Below are 6,776 nucleotides of genomic sequence, written 5' to 3' on the forward strand. Positions count from 1 at the left end.
ATTGAGCCTGGCAGCGTGTTCATCCAGATCCCTCCGAATCATCAGCATCCCTGCCTGCACTGCCTTTTCCACTGTGGCTTGGATGGTGGGGGAGAGCAGGGATGCGACCGCCTGAGCGATCCGCTCTGTAAAGCCTGGATCCAGCGGTGGAGGGGAGGGGGAGGAGGGAGCGCCTACCTCCATGACAGACTGTGAGGCCTCTGCTGTGGCCTGTGGAGAAGATTCGGGCGGGTCAGGCGCTGGCTCCGGGATCGGCCGCGGGACGGGTTTTTCCAGGAATCGATCCATGGTGATAGCGGGCGAGTACTGGGTCCCCGGGGAGCCGATGGATTCAAAACAGCGGGCGTATGAGCGGATTTTTCGGCCGGGCGCGGGAGCTAGTGAGGAGAGCGACTAGTCCATGCGGCGCCGGAACCGGAAGTTTTAATCTATCATTTTAAATATATAGAGAAGGTAAGTATCCAAAACAATAAAGGTTATATTAAAATATAAAATATATATATATTAAAAATATGTATATATAATAGTATAAACCAGGTGCTGTGTGGGCGTCGCAGCATTACGGATCCCATGGTGTATTTTAAAAAGGCAGTTTTAAAGAGTTCAGCTGGTGAGTGAGCACTGCGGGGTGTCACTGAGGTGCGGTGAAGGTGCAGGCCATGTAAATTGAGTGGAGTGGATAATCCCATCTGCCTACCCTACCAATTGACTGCATAACCATCTGAAATATTTTAGCAGGATTTTATACAATCCCAGTGGGATCTGAAAGACTGCGTTTTAGCGGTGCTAGTGTAATTCTTTTTTCAGGTTTCACAAGTTTAGTCTAAAAAATTTCACACATACGCTGTATAATTATTGTTTATTTATAGCAGCTGCTACACCTTCATATGGTGATATATTTATGTTTTATTGTATTTTATGATATATCCATAGCGCTGGGTGAGTGGGAATAGGGGTTGTTATACAACTATATCTTACTCTTTCTTTGTGATATATTTATAAGTATTACTAGACCATAAAGAGACTCTGATGGTGAGTAATAAGTAGGGTCAAGACGTTAATGCTATACATTAGATTTCATGGTGTGTATACTGTATATAGAAAAACACACCAAACCAATGCATTAAAAGCTATAAAGGGAGACAACCAAACTTAAAAAATTAAGATGGAATAAGCACATCTAAAATGAAATCCTTCAATGTTTCTCTGTAATGTTAAATTGGCCTCGTTATAATACAAGTGCCAGGTGTCTGGGCAAATTACTTTTTTTCCCTCTCCCCTTCCCCTTCCCTAAAGGAAGTAATAGAGACATGAAGTGACAAGATGTAAAACTATTTTGTATAAATGAAAGAAAGAACCATCAGGGGAAACAAGATTATGAAGCAAAAGTTCACTTGCATTATACAAAGACAAGCGTCAGGTACCGACTCCCTCTCGTCCATGATTTACTGTAGTAACGCCGTTTTTTTTAGCCTGGTGCAAACTTATACTTGTTAGGGACCCGTCTGAGCTACGGCTCCCAGATGGTGCAAACTTATACTTTGTAGGGACCCGTCTGAGGTACGGCTCCCTGATGGTGCAAACTTATACTTGGTAGGGACCCGTCTGAGGTACGGATCCCAGATGGTGCAAACTTATACTTGGTAGGGACCCGTCTGAGGTACGGCTCCCAGCAGTTGGTATGTTGGTACCTGCGACTGGTTGTCTCTGAGCTTGTGCTGTGGCGGCTGGAGGCCTAATTAAGTCGGACGCAGGTACCTCCTTCTTTGATGCCTACCGGGACCTTGAGGCTCCAGTAAAAAACTGGGTTTAACGTGTTATTTACCTGTTATGTATACAGTTTGTTAATAAAAGGCTGCTATGGCCATTTAACTCCAACCTGTGGTCATGTGGTTATTTATAATGGAGGAGGAGAGTGATGTTTAGAGCAGAATGGAGACAAATCATCTTTAATCCCCTAGTCAAGAGGCAATAGAAAAATTGATGATTTGATTGGATACAGGGGTAATCAAACCCCTCTCCATATGAACAAGGGAGTCTAGAAATAGGGGAGGACACATTGAAAGCCAATGTACAAAAAAAATGTAATCAGGTAATGACATACAATATAGAAAAAATAAGCACATAGAAACAGAAAAACAATAATGAATATATATGAATCAAAAAAAGAATTATAAAGTAGGACAATAAATAAAGTACAATTATATTATATATAGAAAAAAAGGTTTAAAGACACAAATTAATCAATCCTAGTTACAATTTAGTAATCCAGAATAGGAAACAGGAATTTATTGTATATATTAGCAACCCAAATACCCACACCTAACAAAGACACCCACCCCACAAAAAAAAAAGAAGAAAAAGGGTAAAGCTCAAAAATGGTTCTCAATAAACATTTTAAGAAGACTAACCAAGCTTCCTGTTAACATTTGGGGCTGCTTTAATGCGTTTACTTATATTTAAAGTAAATATTAGGGATGATCGAACTTTTCAATAGTTCGGTTCGACCCGAACACCCAAACTTCCCGAAAGTTCGGCCCGGATTTCAGAACCCCATTGAAAACAATGGGACCCGAACTTCGGTAATCAAAAAACACAATTTTGAAGCCCTAAAACCCAATAAATGCCCCTAAAAAGTGCCTAGGGTTCTGGGTCATGCCCCAGGGACTATTAATCACACAAAAAAAGTTCCTAAATATTGTCATTTTTGATAGAGAGCCAATTATTGAAAAAATTATTGAAAAAAAAAATGAGATTTCTTTGGATTTAGTGTCTGGGGGGTCTAAAAAGTGTATATGTGAAGTTTCAGCTCTGTAGCATGTCCAGAACCAGAAAAAAAAAGTTTGTTTGTATTAGAATTAATATAGAACAGGTTAGTAGCTTCACTATTTTACACCCGGCTTTTTGTTGCAGGCGTTTTATTGGGATTTTGTGAGGACATGTTTGGAGTCAGGCATGATATCTGAACTTCTGTGTAGGGGTATATACACACACACACACACACATGTATGTATATATATATACACACACATACACATATATAGGTGTGAAAGTAGCAGAAACTTTTGTCCTGCCTAAACAGGCATACTTGTACAACCACAGTGTTCCTGTACAGAGAAAATGCTAGCCAAAAATTAAGTTATTAGACAGTCTGAATGAGCATCAGATGGTTCATGAATACCTACCACTATTATGAGGTCCTATGTGTGCAAAATATATATGTTACTACACTGCATTAGCCAATACCCCACAGCTCATCAATGCTTAATTAAGGGTCTTCTTTCTCCAGAACAGGGTCTCCAGAAGATGCCCCTTCTCTGCAAGGATTTCAATGTCTCTCTGGTTGGTTGCTACAAATAGACATATAGTTATATAGTAGGTAAGGTTGAATAAAGACAACAGTCCATCCAGTTCAACCTGTGCAGGTGTGTGTGTCAGTGTCGATAATCATTTCCCATATCCCTGTATGTTGTGTTCTTTAAGATGCACGTCCAAGAGTCTTTACATGGAACATTAAAAAAGGACAGAGCTTACTGCAAGATTTAACCCCCTCATACATATAGCAATATGCTAAAATCGCTTAAAGCTAATCTAGTGATCATTATACAAATACTGCAAATTATATGTGTATAATCTCTTAATGATATAAAGTGCTGGTGCTTAACAACATTAATATAAACTAAAAAAAGTCCATAACAATATTGGTGTCCATTTGAAGCAGAAATGTGCAAAATATTCCACACTTCAGTGCTGGTGATTCACACTGTTAAAAGTGCATTCCCAGTGGCTCGGGATCACCTACCAAATTTGTTTGACCTCTCATTACCAGATAGTCAAACAGGTCTGTGTAATGATGCTAGATAAGCGGGGAGTTGGATGACTTCCTGGTTCCTTAATTATTCCCTCATAGATCCATTAAAGTGTAAACCCCCCCTAACTCGAAAATCCCTGTATCTATAGACCTCCACAATCTATCACTAACCTATCTAGCACTGTAAAGAAGAAATCACTATACATACCTTTTTTGAAGCCGATCCGATCCTGTCTCCAGCAGCGGAAGCTCTGAAGAGGACACGGCTGACAACGGCTGTGAAATGAATGGGGAGTGACGTCACCCATAGAGTTACTATGGGGCTTCCGTTGTCGGCTGTGTCCTCTGCACCCACCAACACAGCGAAGCCGCAGATGACAGCTCAGCGTGGGATCAGGTCGGCTTAAAAAAAGGTATGTATATGGAATTCTTCTCTTCAGGGCTAGATGGGTTAGTGTTAGATCATGGAGGTCTATAGATGCAGGGATTTTAGAGTTAGGGAGGACTTCTACTTTAAGTAAAGCACAGAGAGAAAAAGGTTTATAGCTCAACAATATAACTTAATTAAAACAAATCATACTCACAAAGCATGTGTTATCCCAGCGCTGAAGTAAATGTCTCTCAATTGCTTCCCTCATGCAAAACCTCCTGTATTTTAAATCCATTATATGTAGACTCCTTCCACATGTGTCTCTTTGTTACAGTGCCCATCCCTGCGGGGAATTGGGGCATACACAGAAAGGGCATGCTTCATTGGATTTGTAAGCCTTTGTAGTAGTGCAACGTTTGAGAGACATTTGTCCCAGGCCTATGTTTGCCTGGTCTTTTGATATAGCAGAGTCACTGGCTCCCATAAATGACTGTTAGCATTCCTTCAGAGTCTAGAGGGTAAGCAAGAGCTGCAGCTGGCAATTGCAACCCTAAAAGGGTATAATATAAAATATCTTGCGCTTTAAACTGAAATAACACAAAAAATGAGTAAATAAATAAATGCTTCCGCTTTCAATTATTCAAAATATATAAAAAAGTGCAAATCACACCACATTAAGTGAAAACCACCAGCAGCGCAATCATAATTAGTGAATACATGATTAATTAAGGCTGGTGTTTCTCGTCTCTCATTGAGGACTGGCGGCGGTTCCGATGATGGGCGGAGGGTGACTGGTGGATGGCCATGAGGAAAAGGGCTATTTGAAACTGTTTAAGGACCGCTTGGTGATTACAGCCTTGACTGAAGATAGGGGACCTACAGCTGATCCAGGAAGGATACTTGTGTGCTTCTGCCTGTGAGCCTTACCTATGAGAGTAGGTGGGCCATACTTTCTGGTGAGTTGCCATTCTCACTATATGTCACAACAGTGGAGGAAATATCTGTCTGATGACTTTGATACACACTGGTGATTCCTACTTGGTGATGTGGGTTCTCAAGAGACTACTTACCCTTTAGAATTGATGTGGACGTTTTTCTGCAAATTTTCTGCATTTTGTCCTTTGGATTTAATTTGAAGGACTATTCACAAACTTGTGTGCTATAATTATGTTATTTTAATGTTATTTTAGTTGTCTGCACTACTATTACTTTTTCTCCTATTCCAATTGGGATTCGAGTGCTGTAATTTTTATATATGATTAATTAATTATAAATTAATTAGATGTGAAGAAGGTACTCTAAAATAGGAGTACTGACATAATCCAAAAATATATATATAAATAAGTCCAACCATAAATCGTTATCAATGCACTGTCCAAAACAAAATAATTAAAAATAGTATTGTAGATTTAGTGCACCCAAAGTAGATGAAATTCCCGTGAATGAAGGATAAAGTTATCGCAAACCACTACCGCTGTGTGACAATCACTTCCACTCCCATTAGATGGACACTCCCCAAATATTTTTGCCCCCCCCCATTCACATGGTTGGGCAAATGTCACGGAACCATGAACCAGACGTACAACAACAGATAAGTGAAAATAAGAAAGCTTTATTGAAAAACAAGCGTAAAGCAAAAGTCCAAACGGATGGCGAAACCGATGCAGAGTCTTTGCGAAGCCAGGGATCAGGAACCAGCAGGGTAGTCAGACGAAGCCAGGAACAGGAACCAACAGGGTAGTCAGACGAAGCCAGGATCAGGAACCAGCAGGGTAGTCAGACGAAGCCAGGAACAGGAACCAGAAGTAGCAGCAGTCTTAGTAGCATGTGAACACAGGAGGACCAAGCAGGGAACTGAAGCCACAGACCTCCTATATATATGAGCTAGGTATCCAGCTCCTCCCAGTGGGAAGGAGGAGCCGCAGGGTGGGAGGCTACAAGAAACCCAGAAACCAAGATGGCCGCCAGCACATGTCAAACGAAGGAGAACAGCAAGAAGGTAAGACCATGACAGTACCTCCCCCTCAAGGGCCCCTCCTCCGCGGAGTAAAGAACGGTTTCTGAGGGAAGCGTGAGTGGAAGGCTCGGAGCAAGGCAGGAGCATGGACATCTGCGGAGGGAACCCAGGAACGCTCCTCTGGACCATAACCACGCCAATGAACCAAAAACTGCACCCGACCGCGGACCAGGCGTGAGTCCAGGATATTGCTCACCTCATACTCCTCACGATTGCCCACTCGGACCGGACGAGGCCGAGGAACCGAGGAAGTGAAACGATTACACACCAGAGGCTTCAACAGGGAGACATGAAACACGTTGGAGATCCGCATGCCAGGAGGAAGCGCAAGGGCATAGGCTACCGGGTTTACCCTGCGAAGCACTCGGAAGGGACCAACAAAGCGAGGCGCCAGCTTGGGAGTGGGCACTCGAAGGTTGAGGTTGCGGGTGGACAACCATACACGGTCTCCGGCCTGGTAGGAAGGAGCAGGCGCTCGTCTGCGATCAGCCTGGAGTCTCTGGCGCTGCGCAGAGACCTCAAGGGACTTCTGGATCTGTACCCAAGAAGCACGTAGGACGGAAAGGTGATCCTCCACA

Source organism: Pelophylax lessonae, assembly GCF_965119305.1.
Source record: "Pelophylax lessonae genome assembly, chromosome: 11".
NCBI classification, from domain to species: domain Eukaryota; kingdom Metazoa; phylum Chordata; class Amphibia; order Anura; family Ranidae; genus Pelophylax; species Pelophylax lessonae.